Below are 27,414 nucleotides of genomic sequence, written 5' to 3' on the forward strand. Positions count from 1 at the left end.
TATCTTTTCGAACATATCCACCTGTTTCTTCTTTGCTACATCCTTCCCACGTGCACCCCACTGTCACTCGGCAGGTTATTGTCATCGCAACGGAATCCCGAAGGCCGAAGGCTTTAAAACTGCAGTGACTTCGCACGCAAAGTATAAAATGACATTTGTTTAGTACGCATGTGCGTTGCTAAGGCGTTGGCGTGCCGTTGAGTTGGGGTAACTGAAAAACCAATGAAATACTGGAGTTACTGTATCGCTCGTTGTTCACGTGCTCAGAACGTGCCCCTGGTGTAGGCTTGCAAGAGCTCGGCTGGGAAGTTCTGTCTGTGTAGTGCCGTGGTAAGAGTGACACTCGCTTAATACGGTGAAGGCTTTTTTTTTTTTTTGGTATGATATTGTGCCATCTTGATGGAACCGATTTACAAGTGTGATGGGAAAACTGCCTTTACAGGGATCACAGAGCTGGGGTATTGACTCGACACCTTGGAAAGTTGACACCCAAATGTAATTGTAAGTTAGCTGGCGTCCTTCCCTACCTCTGTGATATTTTCGTTAAGCTTTTCAGGCCTTTCTCCTGCCATGAATGATGGGTACGCCAGTTATTTTTACTGAGGCCAACTGGGTTCAGTTCTTCATGTAAGTAAGAATTATAATCTACCAAACAAAGTGCTGTTATCTTTTAAAGAGGATTCATTAAAATATGCTGATTGTTAAAATAATAATCTATGTGTCCGATAGGACGATTAGATATGCTAACTAATAGTATGAACATTATAAAAAGAAATTTCCGAGAACAATGCCAAATTAATTAACACAAATCTAATTAGGCCTACTTATGCCCCATAAAATTGTTACAGTAGGCTTATGAAAATTTATTGTCATTTTTATTCAATAAAAGTAAAAAATCGCATTTTGGGATGTATCGGGACCATTTATACCTTAATTTTTATTTTTTATTTTTTTTTTTAAAGATGTGGTTATACAGATTTCAGTTGGTCTCATGTGGCTTGGATAAGTATATAAGTCATTTATGATTTCAACTTTTATAGACAACAGGTACAATAAAATTTACTATGCTGATCAATAGACGTCAGACTTCAAATGAATCTATCATCCTGATTATGCTTATTGTTCAGAAATTGATAAATAACGTAATGCAGCACTCTCAAATTTCAAATGTTATTCCTAAACTACATCACACCAGAAATCGCCTTTCAATATAAAAAAATTCAACTTGTATATTTAAACAAAAATATGCAAATAAATAACCTAAACGTACGAATCTAAGTTTTCACCTAAAATCTTTGCTGCAACTTATTTGCTAAAAGGTTTCTTGCGTTATCTTGAACTGTTGTATTCAAAAAAACTTACGGTTATTTATAACTCCTCTGTCTTATAAGTTTATTTTTCTCTTATTTGTTCTTTCTGTCCTTGTTTTCCTTTGACAGTACGCTGAAATTACAAACCACTAGCAGTTCCTGCTGTAATGGGCGAATTAACCAATTAAACTAGCTATTGAAGAATGTTCCTACTCCAAGGAAAATTAACTAGAAGTATTCTTTTCTGCATCATTTATCATCTTCATCTTCATCGTAGTGGATGTACGTATACTTTCAAAATGTAACATCATGTATTCGTTAATCCAGGGGTTCTCAACCAGGAGGGGGGGATTGGGACCACAGATTGACAGACTCAAACTGTTGGAATATTGATCTTTCTACAAACTACAATTCTACAGATTGTACATAATCTACAGAACATCACACTTTATTGGATGTCACATATTAAATTAAAAATAAATATATATATTTCACTTTTTTATCTGTGTAAATATTCCATTTATAGTTATATTTGACTTTTTCTTGTTTTTTATGCACAGATTTTGGAGCCTTTTGAATCAGACAATCTTGGAAGGGGGGGCATTCTGACATATTGTGAAAAGGGTGCATGGCAAAAAAGGTTGAGAATCACTACGTTAATCATTGTGTACATTTACCACCTTTCTATTTCTCCACATAATCCATAATTAAAATCACACCCTAAACTAAATTAAGCTTGCTTAATACGGTGTTCACTTTTCATTTTCGTGTCAGTACAAATATATGATTTGATCATTGTTTTCTTTATCAGGACCTTCAGCATTAAATGTCTGATGTTCAGTATTAAAACAACTTTAAAAAGCCAAAAAAAAAAAAAAAAAAAAAAAAACCAACCCAATAAATTCAAGGTCAAGCGATGTATAAAGATGTAAGAAATAAACTTAAAGTCGCTACTATGGTCTTATGTTTTTTTATTAAAAGAAGTCCGTTATAGAAACTGCTTAACATGATCGTGCCGTGTCCTGACATTCGAATGACGCTACACAGTTTTCTGCCGCCAATGTCGCATCATCCTATAGAACAGCTGTACCAGGGCACTGGTCTCGGAAGGGGAGGACGGGACAAAAAGAAAGAGAAAAATGAGAACGTTACATAAAAAATAAATTAGGGTGCACCAGGGTACCAAGGTCGTGATGAAACGACACTGGCTACCACCCTCAGGAGTTTTTCAGTGGGTCTTGAGATTAAGTGCAGACACAGGAAATGCCTTTTCAGACTGTTTTTGCGTATCGTACATTCAATGGCAGTTAGTTAAAACAGTTGCTAAAATAATTAAATAATTTTTCTGTTTCGCTATATAATTTATTATAATCATTTGCTTTTCCGTGAAAAGCTGTTGTACCATATTTTGTACGAATGTAATTGCATACTGTGAAAAGTTCCATGGGTATCCTCCCCCTTACTACTTACATACATACATATACTATTTTACGTAAAAATTGGAGAAAAGGAAAAAAAATTGGGGTGAATACAGAAACTTAAACTCTCATACCCCAATACTCTGAGGTATCCCAGTTGTAGAGGGTGAGAGTGCAGTGATACATGCCTTTGAATCGATCATGGCACAATCCCACGTGAATATTGAATACGATTAATGATTGTATTCATTGTCAGATTAGTTGAAATTTCTCTGATCTGATAGAATCTGGCAGCAAATTGCACAGGGCTGTTGCTGCTCTTTATTTAAGAAATGAAAGCTAGAGTTGTTTTTAAGACACTGGAGATCTTCATTAACTCGAATAACAAAGCTGAAAACAGTATTTGAGAACCTTAAAAAGTAGAGTGTAAAAACAATGCGAATCATGTTAGATTTCTTAAAATGAAAAAAATTTGAGGATATATTCTTAATTGTAATTTGTTGATCGAAAGTATTCCAAAATAGCATAAAGATGAAGTTGGTTCAATCTGAATAAAATTCAGATGATACGCTGCTTTTTTGAAATTTAGAAAAATACCATACGCGGATCTATCGATTGGTTGATTGCTGTTGTTTGGAAGTACGACACTTAATGAAATAACATTAAAAATGTTAAGATCGTCCGGATCTGAAAATTTCGTGTCTTCTGTGGCCGGTTTGCCTGTTTGTTCTGGATGAAAAACAGTGCATTTCTTTACTGAGGCCGGCTAATTAGGTGCCCATAAAATTTCCCCACTCTTGGGCTCGAACTTCAGGATTCAAAACTAAGCGTTTTCCACATTGTGAAAAACAACGACGATCGTTATCACTACAGTTCTGGAGAAAAAACTTAATACGGGCGCCAAACCAATCCCTCAACTTTTCTTTTTTTTTTTTTTTTTTTCGTTAGGGGACCAAAACGGATAAGATACTGAGGGACTCTGGCCATATAGTTTCTCCCGAAGCTGGCCGCAAGAACGTTTCTTGCCATCAGTTACGCATTTTTCGAAATAGAATTTAATTGTAGTAGTAGTAGTGGCATGTGATACAAGAAAGCAAGTGTATGAGCTTATGCAGCATCAGCCAAAAAAAAAAAAAAAAAAAAATTCACACAACCATTCTCTCTAAATGTTTGTCCAGTTCCTCCTTAAATTTATTTAACCTATCACCTTCCACAACGACAGATGGAAGTTTATTCCAGCAATTAACCACCCGCTGGCTAAAGGAAAATTTCCGCACATCTATTCTATATCTGTCTTTCCTTAATTTGAATTTATGCCCCCTTAGGTTCGTAATCTGAACAAGTGGAAGAATCCCATCAGAATTCAGCGTGCTCAATCCATTCAAGGCCTTATACACCACCTCAATCAGATCACCGCGCAGGTGCCTAGTCTCCAGCCACTGCAATTTGCAGAACTTAAGCCTCTCTTGGTAAGAAGATCCCTTCATTCCCCTGACCAATCTTGTTGCCCTTCTCTGTACTGTACACGCTCAAGCAAATCGACATCCTTCCTAAAATGAGGCCTCCAGACCTGTACACAGTACTCAAGGCATGGCCTGACCATTGCCTTATACAGAGAGACAATCACATCCTTTTCCCTGCTAGCAAAATTCCTGTATATCATTGACAAAACCCCATTATCTGCCTTGGCAGCCTGTCTGCATTGCTCAGAAAACTTCATATCTGACTGCACAATTACTCCCAGATCTTTTTCATTTTTTTACCACCTTAAGTGCAGTACCACACAGTTGGTACATTTCTCTGCAGTTACTTCTATCCATATGCAGTACTTTGCATTTGTCAATGTTAAACTTCAGTTGACACTTCTTAGCCCATCTGCCCAAATTATCTAGATCCTGTTGCAGTAGCACACTGCCATTACTGTCATTAACAACCCTGCCAACCTTTGTATCATCTGCGAACTTCGACACTAAGCCTGATATACCTTCATCAATATCATTGATAAATATATAAAACAACAGTGGACCCAAAACCGAACCCTGTGGGACTCCACTAATAATATTAGTTTACGAAGAGCAGCACCCATTGATTACCACCCTCTGTCTTCTCCCACTCAACCATCCTTTTATCCATTGTAGCAACTTGCCCTTAATACCATTCTGCTCCAATTTGTACAGTAGTCTTCCATGTGCAACAGTGTCAAAAGCTTTCCTGAAATCCAAGTACATGATATCAAGATTATTTTTACATCCAGTTCCTTTGTAACCACATCATAATATCCTATCAAATTTGTCAGACAAGACGTTCCATTAACAAACCCATGCTGTGTCTGAATTGTTGCTGCACTCTTGTCTAGATGATCCTGCAATGCATCTTTAACCAGTGACTCCATTATTTTACCATTATTATGTACAAGTTAAACTAACTGGTCTGTAATTACTCGTGTCATCCTTCGATCCCCCTTTGTGAATTGGGGATACATTTGCGCATCTCCAGTCTGTGGGGACCTCCCCTGAGTCCAAGGATGCTCTCATAATTATGGCTAAGGGTTTGCTTAGTTGCTGTGCCGCCTCCTTTAATATAACTGGATAGATCCCATCCACCCCAGGTGCCTTTCTTATGTTTAACTTCAGCAATTTCTCCTTCACTTTTCTCTCAGTTATTACAAAATGATTTAAGCACCCTGCTACAATTCGATAACCTTGTGGCATTTTCAAACCTTAATAACTCCTCATGTGTGAATGTAGATGTAAAATACTCATTCAGTTTGTTTGCTATCTGAGCAGGATCATCAACAGTCGAACCATCGATATCAAGTGGGCCAATCAGATTTATCCCCTTCCTTTAGAGTTTATATACGTAAAGAAATTCTTGCTGTTTTTCTTAGCATCTTTTTCCAAAGATTTCTCGTAATCTGCCTTCGCTTGCCTAACTTCCTTTGTGACTTGATTATAGACTAGTCCTGTGTCGCCTGATAATTTATATGCATCCCATGAATTTTTTTTTCTCTGTCACGAGTCTCATTAGTTCATTTGATAACCATTAAGGCCTAAACCTTGAACAATATTTCTTAATAGGTATGAAACTTTTAGTAGCATCCACGATTAATTCCTTGAATGGTTCCCACTTAGAATTTACCGTTGGTAACATCGTCAGTTGATCCCACTGTACAGAATTTAAAAACTGTCTGAGACCACTGTAGCCACCTTTACGGAAGCAAAAGCCCTTTCCTTTACCCCTGATGGTAATTATATCTTTAAGTAAATCCCACATCAGTACACTGTGATCACTGCCACCTAGTGGTTCCTTTATCTGCAAATTCTTAATACACGAATGATCACTGCTGATAACCAGATCAAGAGTATTACCCTCTCTGGTTTCCTCTCGAACATGCTGCTGCAGAAAACAATCATCCAATAAATCCACAAAAGTCTGACTAGTGTGCGAGTGACCAACGCACAAGTTCCAGTCAATATCTGGAAAGTTAAAATCCTCTATTATAAGATAATCTGATTTACTATCCCACTGTATTTCTCTGTACAATTGTTCGTTGTCCTCATTCGAGTCATTAGGTCTATAACACACTCCTACTCTTATTTTTGCTTTCGCAGTGTTTATGTCACACCAAACTGACTCAACAGTGCACTGTTCATCTATATTAACTGGATGCACTTCTTTTGATTTTATGTTTTTCTTAATTAACAGCATAACCTCCTCCCTTCCTATCCTGTCTATCCTTTCTGTACACATTGTACTGCCCAAATTCCAATTCTGCATTCCTAATATCAGTGTGACACCACGTCTCTGATATCCCAATAATATCCACCTTTGATGTCTTGACCAAAACTTCAAATTCATCAAACTTATTTAATATACTTCTAGCATTGGTATACAGGCAAGTATACATGCACCTATTCTTATTCTTAGTTCATGCCCCAGACTATTGCTGTATATGTCATGACCCTCTATATGAGGAACGTACATTGTTGTAATTAACGTTTGCTTTTACAGTTTAATTTCAAATATTTTGTGAAAAAGAACTATACTCCGACTGATATTAAATTTGGAGCAGGAAATTTGTAGATGATTCTGTTGTGATGGATGCTGTGGACACTTTAGTTGGATAACTACCTACAATATTTATTTTTTATTTTATTATTTTATTTTTTATTTTTTTAAATAAAATAAAATATTATTTTATTTAAAATAATAAAATAATTTATTATTATTATTTTTTTTTAATTTAGAATTAAAGCCTTGGAACATCTTTGGGAAAAGTACATACACTGTATATTAGTGTTGCAGGAGATTATATCGAAAAATAAAAGCACTTTCGTTGTTATCATCATATTGTTTCTACCTGAGTAGTAGAGCAACTTGATCACCCCTCTATATGAGGAACGTACATAAAACATCTTTAAAAAAGCAGTACAGAAAAATATACTATTCCTGAAAACGATGCTGTCAAAAGTTAGTGGGAAACTGTTTTGTGACACGCTATTTTTAAACTCAGAGAATCGTAACATTTTTATTTCTTATAATTATTTCACTTAAACTTATTATCTATGGCTGTTATATCTGAAAATAAAGAAAAATCGATTCAAAATGATTATATCAACATGATCTATCAAGCTGAAACAGAAATTTATTTTACACTCCGCGTTTTGTTAAAAATGAAATCACTACAAGATGTGAAACCTGCTTGTGCTGTGTACTTTCACGCGAGAAAGTGCATGTCCTTGTACGCACAGGTCATTACACCACGGTGAGAGGAAGGTGAAGGACAAGGTAAAGAAGAAAAAAAAAGTCTTGCTGATAGCAGTGAAAATAGAAAAAAGTGGTGTGCATAAAGGCACAAATAAAAAAAAAAAAAAACATAAACCAGTCTTCTTTATATTTACAATGCTTTTGAAAACGCCTAGTCTACAAAAAACTTCAATAAAGAAAAAATTGTGCAAATTGAATATACACTGCTGAAAATAATGTGTTTATGGATTCCTATTGATCTTATTCAGGCTGGATTGTATTGTTTAAGAATTAGAATTGATAATTAAAAAAATACATCTTCCATTAAAAAAAAATGTTTTTTCCTTAGATAGATATATCATTTGAAACAGCTATAGCTTTTTACGATACATCTGGAGAAAAATGCCTATTCGATTCCTTCAGAATGGGAGTCTGTCTTATTTGAGTGGCCCGACTTGCAGACTACTAAAAGTGTAGGCCGTCCGTAACCCATATGTAAATTATGTAGAGCCTTGGTCCCGATGATTTTAATATTTTGGTTTTAATACGAGAACACATCAAAAATGTCAATGATACGCAAATAGAATTATTTACCCACTGTTGCAAGCCCTCGTAGGTAGCACAGTTAATAGGATCGGCTTCCCCCCATACCAGGTGGAAAAGACCTAAGTTCGAGTCTCGTCGACGACGGGAGGAATTTTTATGGTCCTTTTTCACAGCGTGGTTGAGTTAGTTGGTCTCAGGCGAGGTTAGCAAGGCTTTTCTCCCGAAACCTGGGTTTTTCGTCCAGAAAACAGAAAATCGACCTCAGAACACATGCAATTCGCAGCCAATATCACGGAGTAACACGGCCTTAGTCCCTGATGCTCCTAAAATTCTAGTACAACAACAAACCATTGCAATGTATCCAAGTTCCTCTCACAGTTCAAGTTGTTTGACAAACGTGATAAACTGCTATGATGTGGTCGCACTGGAGTTGATGTAATAAACAATTCTATTTATATATTTAGACTTATGCAAAGCGTTTGACACGGTTCCTTATTATCCTGAATTGACTGAGGGACATCTAAAGGACGGGAGGTAGCGGTTTTTATGAATGGTCATTCTTTGAATTGGGTCAAGATTATAAGTGGGCTCCCCTCAATTTTCGGCACTAGGGCCATTGTTGTTTCTGATTTTCTTGAATGATAGAACAAGATAATGAAGGGAACAATGTCGAAATTTGCTGAAAATATGAAGGCGGGAGGGTGGTTAACGAAACAAGTTAGGGTAAGCTTTTTTCAGAATGATTTTGACAGGCTTCTTAGGTAGTTGGAGAAATGATAGTTACTTTTTAATACTGCCAAATGTAAGGTTCTACATTTGGAAAATAACATTCGGGAATAACTTGCACACTAGATTGGGTAGAGTTGAAGGGTGTAAATGAGGAGAGAAACTTGGATGTTTTGGTATAGTCGGAAGTAAACTTCACTATACTTTGTGTATAATATACACGTTACATACGATGTGTATATAATACACAATTTGCAAGATGGGTGGAAATGTTCCGAAGTGTTTTTGTCTGTGAATTTGGTAGGTCATTTTAGAATTTTGTATAAGACAACTAAGACCAGGAGGCTTCACTATCTTCTGTCTGTAAATTGTATTTTCAAAGGTCGGTTTGCTTGTGTGCGGAGCGAAAAGAAAAAAAAAAGTTTCCGAGATAGAAAAATATGTAACCTTCATCTTATTTGACTAACGCAGTCATGATTAAAAAGGAAAAGTTTAAGCACGTAAAAAGGTTCGTTCTTATGGGAAGTATTTCCACATAGCGTGAAGGATCAGTGATCAGATGAGAATCAGAGTTTGTAATAAAATTAAAATGAAAGGATTTATTGTTTGTTTTGAATTAGCGTCAAGGCAACTTCAGGTCATAAGGAGTCTGTGTGAGCGTGTTCTCAGGCCGTTTGTGGAATGAAAAAAACAAAAATCCCGAGAAATCACATATTTCTTCCAAAAACTGACGACAATCTCAGCCCGGTTTGAAAAGCCCTCAATAAATTCATCTTGTCATCAACGTTATTCGAACCGCAGATCTTTCCAAACTGATGGCATGTGAAGTAGCCACCATTATATTACGTAAATTATTAAAGTGTACCTGGAAATTTTTCCATTGCCGTCATTCCATTTGCATTTTTCCTTTCCTTACTTTATTTGATGTTTATCTTAGTCAGCTCTATACAACTTTTTAATATCAGCACTTCAGAACAACACCAGCTACCTTGAAGTTGGTGTTCTTCAAGCCAATACAACATATTCAAATTTTACTTCGTCATCGCAGAGTTTTAGCTTTCCATAAAATTTAGTATCATGTCATGCTTAGGACATGTGCCGTCTATTTGGCCATGCCTGATAGCGATTTCTTAATTTACCGTTTTATGCAGATAAAAACATCCCCTTGATAGCAGAAACAAAGCACAAATTTTTCCCAGAGCTTTAAATTTAGGATTCGGCCTAGATTCAAGATTTTTATTAACTACAATAAACAAAAACACAGTTTGTCTTTAACAGCTAAGAGGATATTCCATTTTGCGACTAGAAAAATATGCAGTTTTATTATCATCTTTTCATGTGGTAGGGAATGGCAACATTTTCTTGTTTCTATTCGTTTCTTAAAAGTTTTGACATGGCCCTGTATACAGTTTGGTGCCGTCAATTGGCGCCGTAACGGTTAATGGATCACATATTATCTGGGGATAATTCCTAACGGAATGAAAACAATAGTGTTTATGCAACTGTCAAGAATGTCCAAAGTGCTCAATAAATCAAATTCAAGAGCCCATCTAATTCATCCTGCCAGTAAATATAAATAACAGATGCGGGGTTTGACAGACAGTACTAAAATAGAAAATATATACAAACTAGTAGGTTACCAGGATAGGCCTAGCGTAAATTAAAATATAAAGGAATACAGTAGCTGAGTTGGTAAAGAGAAAAGCAAACTACAAGGCTAACCGTGTATTACCATGTTCAAGAAAGAACATTTATAATCAGGAGAAACAATATGTTGAAAAATAACAATAAATGGACAGCGATCAATAGAATTACTAAACAGAAATAAATAAAGAAACAAGAGATAACAGTTTGATAATCTGATAAAATTCAATTGGTGCAAAAAGGAAGGAATCAGGACTTTTCACACTTGTTAATAGTAAAAATATTTGCGAGTCCTTACTAAGCAGATTGTCCCGTAATCACTTAAAGCGTATCGTGAGGTTCGGTATTCAAGTTGCCAAAAGGTATCCAGACAGTCCCCCACCCTACGCCCCTTAATTGCTGCTAGCTTTTGCGATAAGATAATTGTGGTACTGGATCCGGGTATAGTCATGGTCATAGGTAATCTTATCCATTAACAATCGTTATAAACATAATATTTCTTCCTATAATGATGCCTTATAACTCTATTATTATTAATACTTTTGCTACCAAATACGGAAGACGGAAAGGTCAGGGAATGACCACCGCATATCCCCGGAGCAATATGGCCTTAGTTGCTAATGCTCCTAAATATCAAATAACAATAACAGTACTTTTGCTTACAAGAATACAGCAGGCCTTAACAGTATCATAGCAATTGCAAAGCTAATAATTCCATCTCCAAAGGAAGACCTTAATGATTATACTGTATATGAAAAATGCGTCCCTCTAAAAGTTGCACCCGAAACGAGGCAGGGCGGCATACATCGGCAAGGTCCTGAGACGAACATTTCTTCCGATATTATGCCCAGCTAGCTGGCTGAACGCCAACGAATGATTAAAAATATAGAAATGACAAAGCAAAATGTAAATTTTTGTGTTTTTATTTCGAAAATTATTTACTAAAAGATTACAAACAGAAGCCTAGGTATATATAACAGTCCCTTCCTCGTAAGATGATCGTTAATAGTCGGTACCTCCAGTATTTTTTAAAACCATGAGATACCAACCATCCCCCATCTTGACTCTTTGGCTCCGCATTAGTCAATTCGGCTGTATGGTAGTTTACTACTGATTACTATATTATTAGCAAGTACACCACAGAATTTTCAACATTCCACAGTAAAAGTAGGCTTAAGCTGCAAGCAATGTATATGCGTACATATATATATAAAATTCTCTAAAAAGTAATGGACACTCGTTTAACATTGATTTATGCATGCCTGTTTCATACTATTAAGTGAATAATACTGTTTGCAGTGATATGAAACATATTGCGCATCCACATATTTTATGCAAAGTACACTAGCATATCTGATAGCCAATTCTTTTATTAAAGACGAAGAATAAAATTAGCAAAAATTCGCAGAACAATATATTTTTTGACATGCGGAAATCTTGCACTAGGGACTTCTTAGTTTTTTATTTATTTTTTAAACCAGCATCTTTATGAAAAAAATAGCCGATATTCTAGCACTAAACAAAATACAAATAAAGGAATGTGTTACTTTTGTTGTTTGATATAACATTGCTTAGTCGGGGATGAATTTTCTATAACGAAGCTAATTGTCTTTTAACTATATCAGTAGTGAACAGCGAAAAGTAAATTATTGATGACTCCAAAAGACTAAAAATCAGGTCAAAGAGAGGAGCATGGGAAATGTGGATGGTTTCACCTGGCTTATAGCATGGAAACCCGTTGCGTGAGTTCCACTTATCGATCACGTAAAGAATGGATTTTCCTGCTGCTGCAGTGTACTCTGCACTTCTCGTTGGTTGCGAGAACTCTGTTACTAATGAGCATTTACTTGCACGAGTTCCAAATAAGCAAGCTGAAGGGTGAAACAGCAGTTAAGATTTACGGAGATCCTATTTTGTTACTGATGCTTTTGGAGACCTACCAACATTGCATTTTTACGATTAAAATTAATTTAGATAAAACATTATCATTAAATGTTGGTGGACTCGTGCGTTGTTTTAATCGTTTTCAATTAGTGCCAGTACTTAGGCATACAACACATATGTAGTTAATATTTGATCTGGACCCTTTTTTAAATTGTCCTATTACACCGAAACATTTTTGCCATCGCCATGCCAAGGCCGATGCTGGCAGCATAGAAAGAAGTGAGCTGATTTATAGCTAATTCAGGACCGCGTTTGAGTTCATCATCTGTCTTTAATTTCTGCCTCCCAGGGGGTGCATTCTCAAACACCAACACCGAGGGTTAAGTCCAAACTGTAAGGGGTTTGGTTCATGATTTCCCAAAAAATCTAGGCAAGCGCGCAAGTAATGTAGCTTGACTGACGTTCTACATCCCATTTTCCGTAAACTTAAAATGGGATTTTCCGCAATTCAATTTTATTTATTTTATTCAGTGTGGTAAATTTATTAATTTTCAGAGTGATTCCCTTTGAAATTTCTCAGGCATATTCTTGCCAGAAACAGTATGCATCATTCAGAAGGAAGTTTCTGAATTATGATCATGAACTATTAAATGAAGGCAAAAATCGACAAGAATCAACTCTTCTGTATCCCAAGAAACACTTTCCATGATCTTGTTGAACTGTTTTGAATTCTTGGATCTTGGAAATCTTTTGTGGCACCGTTCTACACTGGACCGCTCTGATTCAAGAATGAGGCGCCATTCGCAGCCGAAAAGCATTTCTGCAGCGAATAATGACTGTTATTGGAACTTAAAATTATTCACAATAACAAAGAACAGTGGCATTATATCACATAATTACAGTATTACATTCGCCTCAAAACTGAATAGAAATTTTATATTTCTCCTATTCTGCCATCATGGCAGATCATTCTGTTCTCTTCTCCTGTAATGTCTGCGCTGGCAGCACAATGATATCGTTACCGTCCTCCCCACACCGGGTGCAAAAGGCTCGGGTTCGAATAGTCGATGACGCGAGGAACTCTAATGGACTTTTTTCACTCCGTGGCTGAGGTAGTCGGTCTCAGGCGTGGACAGCAAGGTTTTCCCCTCCAGAAACTGGGGTTTTTTCGTCCAGCAAAACAGGTAAATCGACTAGAGAACATACGCAATTTATAGACACAAATACGGGTTTATATAATCAATTACGAGGAACCCTAATATAATAATTTTTCTTCTCCTGCAATACTGATCTATTGGCCTGCAGTCCAGAGGCAGACAAAGAGAAAGGGAAGACGAATCGATGGATGTATATTAACAATGCGAAGCAACACATCTTCGTTGCGGTTATCAGAGTTAATATGATATAACCGTCCTTACCACACCGGGTTGAAAAGATCTAAGTTCGAATCCCGTCAGTTTCGCGAGGAATTTTCATTGGTCTTTTTTTACTACCTGGCTGAATTAGTCAGTCTCAATCGAAAGTAGAATGGTTTTTCTCAGGAAAATCGGATTTTTTGGCCAGCAGATAGAAAATCGACACAGAACACATGCAACTTACAGACATAATATACATAACGTAATATGGTCTAAGTTGCTGATGCGCCTAAAATATCCATTACAACAACAGCAACAAACCTTTCAAACTTTTACTTCAAATGCATATGAAAATACACCACTCTTCTTGATTGTGGCTAATGCCAACTTTTGCCTAAACACCAATTAATGATTACAGTAGCACAGGGACTATGTACGAGTATAAAAAGGCATATCATAAGTGATTTGTCTTTTTCTGCATGTGAATTTAGATAGACCCAAGTCCCTAGCTAAGTCATCCTATTCTTGCTTCTTAGCGAAATTTAACGATTTACTTGAACAGGCTTATGAACTGTAATCCCAATTATCGTGTTAATCAGATTTATCATCCATTATCCAAGACCTCTCTGGCAGGTAGATCTGAAGCAATAGAAGATGATATGTTTGGATACACTATACTTTTCAATGATTGGTATTTTTAAACTTGAGATAAATTCACCATAACTGTGTATGTGTTAAACGCCAAAGAAAGTAAGGCTACGAGGAATCAGTATATTGTGTCTGTAAATTGCGTGTATTCTGTGATCTGTTTTCTGAACGAAAACCCGTAATTTTCGTGAGAAAAACCATGTGACCCTCACCCGAGACCGATTACCTCAGTCACGTTGTGAGAAAAGCCCTTAAAAAGTCCTCGTGTCATTGACAGGGTTCGAACTCAGGCCTTTTCTACTCGGTATGGGGAGGATGGCGATTGCATCCACTGTTTTACCCGTGAGGGCATCCAGCATAACAAATGTAGCGTCTTCGTGTTGGTGTATATGGGTGTCCTATTCCAAGTAAAGCAAAAGGCATACACTTGTGACTACTACAAAATCATTCCTCTAATGCTCACATGCAACTATCTCGGTATATTTAGGTATCTACAACTTCCCTTAATCACCTATGGGAGTTCTAAATTAGTCTCCAATCACAGTATCGAAATCTTTCTTGGTATACTTTGTCTCCCTGACTATCTTACTCATCTGCGCACTCGCTTGAACAGATCCACATTCTTCTTAAAATAAGGATTTCAAACCTGTATGGACTCTCAAGGTGTCGCCTAACGCACCAGGATAATCATTGCCTTGTACATGTGCCCTCGTAGGTAGCACAGTTGGTAGAACGCCGTCCTTCAGACACCAGGCAAAAAATACCTGTGTTGGAATCCCTTCAATGACGCTAGGAATTTTTAAGGGGCTTTTTTTATAACATGGTTAAATTAGTCAGTCGCAGAAGATTGTAGCATGATTTTATTCTATGGGAAAATGGGGGTTTTCATCCAGCAAACAGCCAATCGACCACAAAACACTTGCACTTCACAGACGTATTATATATGGAATGGGTGTAGAGAAGGGCAACGAGATTGGTTATGGGGAGGAAACGGTAGTGTTACAAAGAACGTCTGCAGTTCTGCAAATTACAGTGTGTGAAGACTAGGCACCTGTGAGGTGATCTGATTGAAATGGTTAAGGCTTTCAATGCTGATGGCATTCTTTTTCTTGCTCAAACTACACACATGAGGTAGTATAAATTCAGGAAGATAGTTGCAGGATAGATGTGCAGAAGTTTGTCTTCCGCCAGCTAGTGGTTGATTGTTGGAACTAATTTCCATCTGTTGTCGTGAAAGTGGGTAGTTTGAATAAATTCAAGGAAGAACTTGTAAAATTATTAGAAGATGGACAGGTGATGTGGGAGTTTTTTTGTTCTGATGCTGATGCTTGCTTTCCTACATCTAATTCCACTACTGCTACTACTACTGCTACTACTATTATTAATAATAATAATAAACACAGCAGCATTCCACCAGGCCATAAGGAAGAAAGACAAGTGGTATACCCCACTCTGGATGAGAGGGGACTCCTAAGCGAGGAGTTCCTTTCATCCAGAACGCACAAACGAAGTTAAAAAGATGGGCAAAGAAGACACTCTACGGCGGCCACTACAATGACCTCCATCAAGATCACAGATAAAATTGCTTCCAATGTATGGCTCACGAACGGGACGCTCTTCCCTGAGACTGAAGGATTTATGCTCGCCATTCAAGACCAGGTAATCAACTCCAGAAACTATAGAAAATACATCGCCAAGGAGCCCGGAGTGTCCGATGACACATGTCGACGATGACACCTGGCCTCAGAAACGATCCAACACATCACTGCCGGGTGCAAGGTGATCACCCAGACTGAGTACACTCGTAGACACGACCAGGTAGCCAGTGTAATACAACAGAAGCTAGTAAGGAAATACCAGTTGATCAAAGAAAGTGTACCGTACTATGAGTACGAACCAGTACAGTCTGTGGATTGGGACCGCGCCATAATAACGGATAAGACAATACCACACAGCAGACCGGACATAACTCTCATAGATAAGAAGGAAAAAGCTACCTATCTGATTGACATAGCGGTTTCCAACACTAGCAACGTCCAGAAAACCCACGAGGAGAAAATCAGGAAGTACACAAACGTAAGATTGGAGATCAAAGAGATGTGGCATATTCAACAAATAACGACCATCCCGATCATCGTGTCAACCACCGGTATGGTGCCAAAGACGCTACATAACAGCCTAGCAGCACAAGATCTCTCAGAGAACACCTACAAATAACTGCAGAATGTCACAATCCTAAACACTTGTAGGATCGTCAGAGAGTTCCTTGGCCAACCATAACACCAGGCATAACAACCACCATATTTACTTGGTAGCAATACCCGTCACAGGGTGGAACCCCCCAATCAGGGATAAATGATATAAGAGAGCAATAATAATAATGGGGTGTGATGGCTCAGTGGTTACAACGCTGGACTACCAGCCTGATGGACCCAGGTTCGAGTCCAGCCTTTGCAGGAGCGAACGTGTGTCCATCACTTTGGAAGACAGCATAATAATAGTAATATTAAAAAATCGCGAACGCCGCTTCAGCAGACCTACCTTCACAAGGTCAAAGTGACTCTGGGGAAGATAGTGGCACCATGTGGTGTCACTCCAAAGTAATAACACCACCACTGTATGCAAGCCAAACTATACAGGTCGACTAGGAAGATGGGGCGGTTCAAAAAGTCAGACAGTCTCCTGAAAAAGACAGGAGCAAGTGCGCTTTATCCCGTATGGCTACCAAAAGGAAAGGGCAAGACCATCTAGCCAAAACAATTGGAAATGCAGTTGCATTAGTAGCTGCACCCAGGAAGGAGGAAAATGTCAAAACATGAAGTGAAGCATCGAAATGAATACGTTCATGCAACCATACTATGAAGTAATCATGCTAGAGACTGATATTACAGTGTACAGATGGAGACTGCGTACCAAGTGGTTTGAACGACTCCCAGATATTCAGGTCACCAAACCGCAATAGCAGACCAGAGAAGGACCATCATTATGAAGAACTTGATAGCTCCTACAATCTTGGACAAAATCAAGCAGGATATGAGAGCAACCAACTACAATGAAAAAAGAATATGGAGGACGTGGAACCAGATGAGGAAGAGTAAGAAGAAATACAGCCCACAAAAGCTTAAGTGTAAACAGATGAGGTCATAATATGAGGTCAGAATAGAACACGAATGGAGGAGGGCCTTAACAGAATTCGAGGGAATGGACACGACAAAGATTCGTGCCATGCCGAAGTAGATACCTATTTGAACCTTGTGACAAATCACAGACCACCTCAATTGGCAAATAATACCACATTACCTGGAACCCAACGGCGCAATGCTGGAGGCCATCCAACAAGCTGTAACAGCCAGTAGGATTAGCTGAAGAGAAACGAGAGCCAGAAGAAATGAAAAAACAAGGAACCGTCCTCTCGAGAAAGAATTCTTAGGCAGAAAATAGAAGAATTAAGAGTCAAGATAGGCCAATTGATCCAGTATCAACGTAATAAGAAACGTCAAAAGCATCATCAAGAGAAACAACGTCCACAACAAACACAAGACCAACAATCAGAGAATATGAGAATACCTGAACACACTAAAGCAGAACCACCTTGTACTCAGTAAGTGACTATGCCAATACAGAGAGAGCTCTCCCTCAGAGGAAAGTAAACAACAGAGCCTTCGATGAAAACCATAGTCTTCTACAGGATTATCGGACAAAATGAGAATGGGAACAACGAACCACCCAAGGAGAAGAAGGAGGAGAACCACCCCAGAATCGAGGAGTTCTGGGGCAGCATAGAGAGCAGTGAAGTAAGATATAAGAGCCGAGCCTCAGGATAGAACTAGAACTGAAGAAAACTAAGGATGTACAGGAGATGACAAAATGAGAGATTCAGGAGGAGGAAGTACAACAGAACCCCAGAAATAGATACCATCCACCACTACTGGCACAAGAAGCTCACTTGCACACACAACTACCAGCAGAGCAGTTCACCCAGATAATAAATCACCCATCCCAGAATTTCTTACTCAAGGAATCACATACCTGAAGACCAAAGTACAAGAAACCTGGCGAAGTACAAACCGATCAACTGTCTCCAACGATGTACAAGATACTGATCAGCTGCATAACTAAGAAGATATATGAGACTGTTTGGAGAACTGGAACATCATGGCCAAACAGCAAAAGGGATGCAAGGAGCAATTAACCATTGATGCCACAATTGTAGAGTAAACATGTAAAAAGCACCACAACCTGTACCCGGCCTACATCGAGCACTGAAAGGCCTTCGACGCTGTGCCTCATAACTGGCTAACAGGGATGCTGAAGATCTACATCTATCCGACAGTGACAAACCTCCTAGACGCAACCATGGCAAAATGGAATACCAACATCAAGGTCGATAACATCACAACCAGACAGATCGCCATCGCGAAGACTCTTAATAACATCAGTCTAAGAAGAGAAGTGCTAATTAATAGTTAATCTCTGTCTTCTGGCATTCAACCATCCCTTTGTCCGTGAAATAACTTACCCCTAATGCCTCACTGTGCCAATTTGTACATCAGTCTTTCATGTGGAACAGTATCAAAAGTTTATAATTTTTTAATGAAGCAACGTCATTACTTCACCAAAAGGTTAATCTGCCATTTTGCTTAGTCTAGTGTTTTCATAAATGGTAGATTACTCCTTGGAAATAGTGCCGTTCGAAAATAGTGTAATAGTAGTAGTGGTGGCAAACAATGCAAGAAAGCAAGCGCTTACATATCATCAGTCAAAAAAAAAAAAAAAAATACATACTTTATCATATAGCAGCAGTGTAAAAAAAAAAATAGCCACTTCACCCATCAAAGCCCTCCAAGAATTTGTCTATTTCTTCCATGAACTCATTAAAACTATCCACTTCCAAACAACCAGGACTGTGCAAAGGCACTTGGAGGCCCTGGATGTAAAAGAGATCTCGTTTATTTATGTTGAGACTTTGATGGCTCCTTCGATTGGGCCCCCTGACCGAGGGCCCTGGTGCGGCGCATCCAGTGCACCCCCATTTGCACGGCCCTGAGAACAACAGATGGTTGCCTGTTCCAGCAATCAACAACCCGCTGGCTGACGGCAAACTTCTGCACATCTAACCTGCAACTATCTTTCCTCAAGTGAATTTATGCCCCCTCATGTGTGTAGTCTCAGTAAGAGGGAGAATGTCATTAGCGTTCAGCTTACTCAATCCATTAATACCTGGATAGCTAGCGAAGGCAGTTCTGCTGAGCATTGACAAGTGCATTAATTAAGCTGTTTAAATCCTAATGGCAAAAAAAATTCAAAATAAATAAATAAATAATAAAAACAGAAAAGGACAGGATAGTCCTTCTAACTCCTTATAAATTATAATAATTATTTTGTTTTACGATATTATTAATCTCATAATTAATTTTCTTAATAAGTTAATTAGATTTTTAATTAATTAAAATTATTAATGCATTTTATAATATGCATTAATACTGTAGTATTTTTACATTTTGCATTATAGAGGTAGGAATACCGACTGACTCCATCTATCCAGTTTATGCTTTGTTTATTTTTATTTGTTTGCCCCATGTGGCTCCACACGTAGTGAGTGACGTTTATAGTTCATTGTTTTTGTTTATCTCCTGCCATGCGGAGTTGTGGTTGGAGATATCTTTAAACGCATATATATATATATACATACTGTGTGTATATATATATATATATATTTGTGAGCGTTGTTGTGCTAGTTCTTGTGTTATGAACTAATGTGGATTTGAAAATGTAATCCATTTAAAGTCAATTTATTCTAATACCTCTAGTTGTAAAATGATTTCTTGTTTTTTAAGCAGAAAATAAGTTGCCCTAGGTAAGTAGTTGAGTTCATATATCGGCGCCAAAATTTGTATACTAATTCTGCGCTGTAGTTTTATAAGTAACCTTAAGTATCGACTTTTATGGTAAATGCAGAAGCGCTGTTCCAATTTTGATAAATTATTATTTTCCTTATTAGTACAAAATGTGTTTAACGTCTATGCATATGTGTGAGCGCGCGCTTGTTTTTCGTCGACTGGTATAGTTGTAGTAGTAATCGTGCCATGTGATGCAAGAAATCAAGCGTATGAGCTTATGTAGCATCAGCCAAAAAAAAAAAAATCACACCATTCCCTCCAAATGCCTGTCCAGTTCCTCCTTAAATTTATTCAACGTATCAACTTCCACAACGACAGATGGAAGTTTGTTCCATCAATTAACCACCCGCTGGCTAAAGGCAAATTTCCACACATCAATTCTACAGCTGTCTTTCCTCAATTTGAATTTATAACCCCTTAGGTTCTTAATCTGAACAAGTGGAAGAATCCCATCAGAATTCAACACGCTCAACCCATTCAAGGCCTTAAACACCTCAACAGATAACCTCGCAGGTGTCTAGTCTCCAGCCGCTGCAATTTGCAGAACTTAAGCCTCTCTTGGTAAGAGGATCCCTTCATTCCCCTCACCAATCTTGTTGCCCTTCTCTCTACATGCTCAAGCAAATCTACATCCTTCCTAAATTGAGGCCTCCAGACCTGTACGCAGTACTCAAGGCGTGGCCTGTCCATTGCCTTATACAGAGGGACAATCACCTCCTTTTCCCTGCTAGCAAAATTCCTATATATCATCGACAAAACCCCATGACCTGCTCGCCCTGGCAGCCTGTCTGCATTGCTGAGAAAACTTGATATCTGACTGCACAATTACTCTCAGATCTTTTTCATTTTCTACCACCCTAAATGTAGTACCACACAGTTGGTACGTTCCTCTGGGGTCACAGTCAATTCTAGTCTGAAATAACTGTCTGTATATCTTGCGTATTGGATTTTTGAAGTAAGTTTGTTGTCATTTATAGGAAAACTGGTGTGCATGCAACAATGTTAGTCATAACAAAAATCAGTGAACAACTTACTAATTTCAGTCATTTCAGGGCTTTTTTCATTTGGGACTACACTTAGTCATTTTTTGTTTGGAAACATATACAAACTATCCACCCCCTCTAAAATAGTAGTCACTGCCCTGTATTAGGGCTTATATTTTTTATTTGGATGATAAATAGTACATGAATTTAGCCTCTGAAGTTTAGCAGTTTCATCGTTTAGTTCATTGCAAAATTAGATTTAACTTTTACCGCCTTTCTTTAATTTATCACCAGGGAAAGGGCATGCTTTTGATACTCTAATTCTAACCGATATGATATCTAGTTTCCCTCTTTTTTTTTTTTATGTGCAATTGTGTTTATTCTGTTTACCCTGAAACACTTAAATAAACTTGCTTACTTAAAAAAAAAAAAAATTAAGTTTTAAAATAAATTTTTCTTTCTGCTGATAGTCACCGTAATTAAAATTTCAGTTCTTAACCCTGTATACACATGGTCATTTTTACGCTATTTAATATAGAGTTCGTTTGTGAATTTTTAATAAATTAATTAGAACCGAAACTATATTGTGTTATTGGTGGGAAACAATTCTAGAGTGTAGTAGAACTAGAAAACATACATAATAAAAATTGAGGTTGAGCAATGTATTGCCTTATTCACTTTCATTTTATTCACTTTAGAATATTCTAATAATACATTATACACTGGTGTGCAAAACTTAAGAACCAACACTATTTCTAAAAGTTACACCACAAAATCTTTACTTAAGATACTCTTTACTGATGAGAGTAGATTCAGTCTCAGCAGCGATTCTGGATGTCAGCTAATCTGGCGAGAGGTTGCCACACGGTATCACCCCGCAAACATTACTGAAAGGGATCAATATGGTGGTCGAGGTGTTCTTGTCTGGGGAGGCGTTATCTTGGATGGACGTACACAACTCCAGATACCGGAAGGCGATACTGTAACCGGTGCACACTACTGTACTGAGGTAACCTTCCCCATGTGCGTCTGTTCCGAGGTGCCATTGGCCCCGAGTTTGTGTTTATGGATGATAACGCTACACCCCATCTCACTTCAGCTGTTGGAAAGTGAGGACATTGTTTGTATGGATTGGCCTGCCCGTTCCACCGATCTAAATTCCATCAAACACATATGGGATGCTCTGGGGAGACGTCTAGTGGCATGTCCACACCCACCAGAAAATGTTCACCAGCTGAAGATGGCATTGACAGAGGAATGGATGATGTTACCGCAAGAACTTATCAACAACATTGTTCTAAGTATGGACAGGTGGTGCAAAGCCTGCATCGATATTAGGGGTGGCTATATCTCCTACTGAGGACCACCTCTTCCCTTTGTTCCATCTTTGGCAGTGATGCATCTGTAACATGGCAGCCAGTGCTATGTTGCCATTTTTGAATCAAGTCCCTCTGTACCGTTTTGTTTTTGTTGTTGTGTCAGTGTTGTTTCCTTCATCATTTCTATACCTCACGAGGTTCCTTTGGTATGCTTTTCCCATATCCAGGCCACTCCTATGAGAAGCTACTGGTGAACACCTGACTGGTCCTTAAATTTTGCACACCACTGTAGTTCCAGCATAACTTTTGTAGCAAGAATGGTGTGGCCATGTGATTTTGTGCTTCCAACATGGGTTGTTTTGGGATGTGTGTAGTATAGTTGAATGTGGAATTGAAATGATTAAGTAAATATTCAGTTACAGTTAATTCAGTAAAACTATGTAGCTTCTAGTATTCTTTTACTTAAAACTATAGTCAATTCCAGTCTGCAAAGATTGTGTGTAAGTTTCGTGAAATAGAATTTTTTGCAGCTTGGTCTGCATTTCTTTGGCAGAATTTACTTATTTTTGTAGAATTGGAAAACACTTGAATAGTAAAGAGGTGCAAGAAGATTTGCTGCTGCTATTACCAGAAAGTATTCTTTCATGTGTTACCGAGTCAGTTGTAAATGTTTTGGGGAAGCTGGAAAAAAGAAAAGCTTTATTTTCTAACTGAAATGAAGTGAACTGAACTGCACAGTGACCTAAAATGAATGCTGTTTTTTTTTACTTAATTTCAAGAAGTTCTTTATTCTGTTCTGTAAGAAAATTTATAAGACTTTTTGAATTCATCCATGTATTTTTATTGTTTCTGTATTCAACCAAAAATTTTTGAGACCTTAAACAGTGAGAAAGCTTACTTTTTTTTTCAGTCATAAGCAGTTGCTTTTTTTTCTATGCTCATAATATGGCACATGAAAAGCACAGTTTATATCTGTTTCCTTCTGCCTTTGATGAGCACTTCTGAATATCACAGTGCTTTGGCATTACTGTGAAATAAACAGTTTCATTAGTATAAAAACAGCATCAGGAATATAAATTCTAATAAACTAGGTAACCATTTTTTCAACTTTATCATGCTGCTATATCATGGTCTTTATTTATAGTTTTTATCTATGCAGTTTTTTAAATATACTGCTATGGATTTATTTTAACATGATGAGCCACTCATCCATCAGGGTAAAGTCTTCACCCAGTTTATTTGTAAATTGCACATGCATAGAATACTTCTACTTATCGGAGCATTTCATAATTTTGAATTTTTAAACCATTGCTTTAAAAATATGCAAGATTATGAAATCCACATTTGTATTTATACTAATTCGTTTTCTGGGCACATCACAATCACTTAAAAGTTTTAGTTTATCAAGCAGACTGAAATCTTTGCATTGCTGCATTGTTTAATTACAAAAAAAAAAATGGATCTGATCATCAGAAACTCTTCACAAAACTATCAGTTTCTTTTATGTAAACTCTTAAAAAACATGCATTTTTGCGAAGTGAGGGAGACTGAAAATTTAAGTAAAAAATGAATTGGTGTAAGTGCAGATGTGGATTTCATAATCTTGCATTTAAATTATATTTTATTTGGAATTTTTTATCTGATTAGTTAACTGGCTGGCACCAAGATAACAGTAAGTGAAAGTAGCTGTATTAGATGCAGAATTTAAATATAATAATAAAGGTCTAAATTCATAAAAATATTGTACTATACGATTCCTATACAGACAACCAGGGGAGTCTAATGAAATCTTTCTGGGATGTGAAATAAAATAACAAACAACATTGCACTAAATGTAATAAAATACAGTCATGAAATAATCCAAAAATAACACTATAATAATACATTCACTGAACTGTCAGGATTAAATTCAGTGACATTTACAAGCATGGTGTAGATGTTTGATGAGGTATTTGCAGATAATTTCTGCAGGCTGTTTGTGGATCACAGATCGAAGTCAATATTGGAGGAATTCAATGCACTGATGATGATGATAATTTTTGGGATAGTTTCTCTTGCTTGGTAGTTGTGAGTTTCTATAAGTTTGAACACACCATTGGAGGGCTTCTAAGAGTTCTGCCTGGGATCCTCTAGCTCACAGTCTCCCAGATTTCAATGAAGTTTTGGTCTGTGAGCACAGATTTAGGCCCATTACGACTTTCTGTGCATATGCTATGTGTTGGGCTGGAGTGTAGTCAGAGGTTTTTGTAGAGCTGTCTGTGATTTAGAGATCACAGCTCTACAAGATGCCAATTGTTGGCCCACTTTCAGACCCAGAATTTCAGTCTCTAAAGTTTCCTCAAAATGGGCTTGGTAGCTGCAGACCAAAGTTCCACAGCATAATTGAAACGATAGAGGTGAAATATTGAAATGATAGAGATGATAGTTTCTTTGTTGTGAGATATTTAACCCCAGGGGCTCACATCTGGTGAGTATGGGCTTGGCACACCCAGGGTCCTGAGCTGGATATCATCATTCTTCTCTTTCTTGGTGATTCCTTTCTGCTTCTCTCTCTCAGGGTAACTCAGAAATTTGTTTTGGCTGGTGCAGCATAAGCCTCAGGCTTCCTTGCACCATATGGCTAATAATAATAATAATAATAATCTATAGAGATCAAGTTTCATATCCCAGAATGCCTATAGCTTTTAAGTGAAGGTCTGGATCTGTTCTTTATAGATAGATTTTTGTTCATTTAAACTTCCAAGAATTTGACTAAATGAGTGAGGCAAGAATGTGTCCTGAAATAGAGACCTGCAGAGAGATGCTAGGTTCAGATTTGCTTGTGCTTATAGGAGAGAAGATTATATATTTCAGTTTGTGTTTTTGTTGGGTTTTAAGTGCATCAGTGACTCTGACCACATTATGCTGCTGTATATTATGTCTACAAGTGTGTTCACAGACTGATTTACATGTTGTGTGGGCTGAACGTGTATGCACATACCACGACCTGTGAAAACTTCACATATCCTAAATTTTTGGATATGTGAAGTTGCATTTTGAAGTGACATTACAACTCAAAGGAGGTATGATGAAGTTTGAGATCAAGACACTGCCATGCAGTGTTCTCCCCAGGACCTATCGAATGGGTGCACCGCCCAGCTAAAATTTAAGCGATTCTCACGGTATCATGTGGTACTGCTCACTGATCTTGATCAATATTACTTTGAACATACTATGCGATCGAGATCAATGCGACAGGAGCATATAATTTTAAATTATGCAATTAATTTTTGCTTTGGATCACTTAAGTCACATTTAGAAATAACAGAAAATTTTATAAAATTGCGAAGTATTACACTTCCCCACCTGGCTACTTCATAATGCCACTTGGCTGGCAAAATTTTCTGGAGAGAACACTGAGCATGGGCTGTACTGAACAACTTCAAAACAAGGATTCTGACAGAAACACAGAATTCTGTATTAATTCTAGCATGAACTAATTTGAAGCAGACAACACTGACTACTAAGGTAAGCTTATCCTTTGTTATTGATCTGGGAACTTTGATCCCCTTGCCTTGTTGATAAAATATAAAACTAGGCAGGATTTTCATTTCATTTTTATTTATTAGTATTATTTTTTCATTTGTTAGGCACTGCAGTAAACCTGTTTACAGTTAATGTGCAATACAATAACAGTAAAATAGAACAGTACTAGCTAATAACAGTAAGTTAAAATTATAAACTGTATAGGACTTACAGGAGAAAAAAAAGGATAGACTATAAATGTCTATTAGATACACCAGTAATACTGAATGACAACAGTTTCATCAATATGGTCCAGAGCTTCAGGTGCAAGTAAACACAGAGTGATTCTTACAAGATTAGTAGAGTTTATATTTGGAAATTATGTATCTGATTAAAAAAATTATGTTGAACTGCTTCTGTCTTGTTGAGGTGTGCTTTCCTTTGTGGAATCCATACTGCTGATCTTAACTCTATCATAGGCATGACCATTGCTTTGTGTAGTGGACTGTGTTCCTCTTAGTGAAGCCTTCTATGTAAAATATTTTGCTAATGATTTATGTCTGTCAAAGAGTAGTAGTTATAAGATGCTAAGGTTGCTAACATAGCATCTGACAGATGGCACTTATTTAAATTTTCTGTTTTTTCATTTATTTATTTTATTTTTATTTTTTTGTAAATGAAATGAAATCCTCCCATGCGCCCTTGCCACCAATATTCTCTAAGTGATTATATAGTGTATTCCGTTTTCATTTCACAATACTATGAATTATGAGAAATTAATTTTTTTTTTTTGTTTGGCATTTAACAGATGCCAGGCAAGCAAAAAGCATCTATATACCTTTCTTGTATGCAACTGCCATTCCCACATGGCATTTGTAACACCTGCAAGAAATGTCTAATCTTTCCATTGAGTTTTGGTTTCACCAGCAAAATTTATTTATTTCTAGTCCAAGACAGAGATAGGACCCACACAGACATGTAGGTCATATGGTAATCAAACAGTAATAATTATAAATAATGGTTGACCACATGTAAAAGAAATGAAGGGGCCAGATGTAAAGGATCCAGCAAAATGCTAAAGGCTGACAAAAATGCAATGTTCACATTGAGTCTGCCAGATGCCAGTGAGTCTTTGGTTTAATTTAGGGGATGAGTGACCTTGAACAGTCTAAAAAATATGATTATTATTGGTTTCTCTATTTATTTTATTTGACATTTTGTATTTGAGTATGTTTTGTATTTTGTAATTTTAATTTTTCAAACATGATACCATTTTCAATTAAGTAAAAAAAAAAAAAAAAACTAAAAATTATTTTTATAATTAACAAAGTATGGTGTCTCACAAATTCCAGAAAAGTGTGTGTGTGTGAGAAAGAATCTTGATTGAAAAAATTTCTAGGATTTTGTTTTTATTGAAAAAATTTCTTTTGT

The 27,414-nt window shown here is 37.2% G+C and overlaps 1 protein-coding gene across 1 annotated transcript in view; it reads left to right on the forward strand.

The window, feature by feature from the left end:
- Positions 1-312: 312 nt before the first annotated feature.
- The window catches only part of LOC150081026 (putative E3 ubiquitin-protein ligase RNF144A-A), a 72,472-nt gene continuing 45,370 nt past the window's right edge, over positions 313-27,414 (forward strand). The window contains exon 1 of the mRNA XM_090382010.1: positions 313-627. The gene's annotated coding sequence lies outside the window, so the exon portion shown is untranslated. The remainder of the gene's footprint in view (positions 628-27,414) is intronic.

Source organism: Mastigoproctus giganteus, chromosome 9 (assembly GCF_048544385.1).
Source record: "Mastigoproctus giganteus isolate SK-2022 chromosome 9, ASM4854438v1, whole genome shotgun sequence".
NCBI lineage: Eukaryota > Metazoa > Arthropoda > Arachnida > Uropygi > Thelyphonidae > Mastigoproctus > Mastigoproctus giganteus.